This window comes from Poecilia formosa, unplaced genomic scaffold, assembly GCF_000485575.1.
Source record: "Poecilia formosa unplaced genomic scaffold, Poecilia_formosa-5.1.2 Scaffold606, whole genome shotgun sequence".
In the NCBI taxonomy this organism is placed as follows: domain Eukaryota; kingdom Metazoa; phylum Chordata; class Actinopteri; order Cyprinodontiformes; family Poeciliidae; genus Poecilia; species Poecilia formosa.
The window spans coordinates 275,205-276,944 of NW_006800545.1; positions in this window are offsets into that span (position 1 = coordinate 275,205).

The window sequence follows — 1,740 nt, forward strand, 5'->3', positions numbered from 1 at the left end:
GACAATCGTGTTGAAGACAGACTGTTTGACTCTGAGATATTTTTATTGGTGAGACATCAAACTTTGAGGTCTGGTCCAAAAAATTCAACATTTTTATAACTTTAATCCTACCAGGTTTATAGGCATACCTACTGTATGAAGCCAACACATTTAAATTCATTGGACTTTGTCAAAATTCAGTATGTGTGAAATGTCAAAAATGACCTTTGACCCAAATCCTGCCACCAAACTAAAGAGGAAAAGCTTCAGTGTTTCTGAAGAAACTCTGTTAATTTATATTACATGAACAAACTCAAATATTTAACACTGTTGATTTTAGGAACTACCTCCAATAGTTTATTTCCTGTCTTGAAGGCTTTTGTGTACTAAGTTTCAAATATCTTCATTATGCCGTTTTGATTGGGTTTACAACCTTTAGGGTTGTAGAGTTTTTGGCCCCTTTTAAAATCCACTGAGTTCTCCAGTTTGGTCCCAGACAGCAGCTTCAGTAAAACCAGTCAGGACTTGGTTTGTTTCAGCAGGATGAAACTCTGTCAGTCCAGATTTGTCCTCTCATCCCTCTGTGTCTTCATCTCTGCTGCTGCTTCATCATCACTCAGAGGAAGACGGCAGAGACGGTGAGGACAGATTCAGAAGCTGCTGGTCACCTGAAAATTAAACACCTGATCAGGAGGCCAGATGCTTTTCTGGAGGAGCTTTAATCAGCTGATACTGCCACCTAGTGGCATCAGCAACACAATCCTGTCTCCATGGCAACAAACAGGATTTAAAGATGTTTAAGTTTCAGCCTGAAGAAAATCTGATCCTAGAATGACTGACGATCCTTAAAGGGAACCTAGAAACATTTGGTAAGTTGGTGTTTATTTCAGATTTTCTGCAAGGATCAAGTCAGTTTTCATAAAAGATTTAAAGAAATGGTTATTTTTGGTGGTGCGTTGATGATTATCATGCGATTTAAATTAGTATTTTCCATCTCTAATCCAGTATTTTTTATTTTTTTTTGATCTTCTAGGAAGACCAAAATAAAGTCTGAAACATAATGAATTGTTCACCTTTTCCAGATGAAAGATGGCGCAGCAGCAGGAAGTCCAGCAGGAAGTGGATTTCGGTAAGTGATCAGAAGCAGAAATGAACATCTTAAAGGAACAAACTGACCAATCACAGCCTGTGTTGCTGCCATGTGATGAAGCTCAGCCTCAGTGTTTCTTTATTGTTTTCACGCTTCCTGTTCAGTGAAGCTCTGGTGGAAACATTGTGAGTTTCTGTGAAACCTGAAGGTAAAAACTGAACTCAGATGGAAACTAAAAGGAACCGAAGTGAAGAACAGGCCAGCAGCTCTGATACTTCAGGAATATTTACTGTATACACTAATTCATTTAACCAGTAATCACATCATTTATTACTAATTTATTATCTTAGATGGAAAGATTTGCTGTGTCTTTTATTCCAACACTTGGTGTCAGAGATGCTAAAGCTTAGAGACAGAGATGCAGAGCTGATGATGATGGTAAAGAAAGAGAAGTGATGAATTTCATCATAATATTCGCCAATAACATCAAAGTTTCCTGTTTTTCTAAAATAGTGCAGCTCTATATTTAGAAGGTGTTTCTTTTATTGTTCTTCCTGCAGTGAGGAAAGAAAGTGATGAACCAGAAGCTTCATTTGGTCTCATGTAGACAGAATCAGTGGTCGTCACTCAGATATGAGGCAGAAACACAACAACAGGTTTAGACCTGAGGA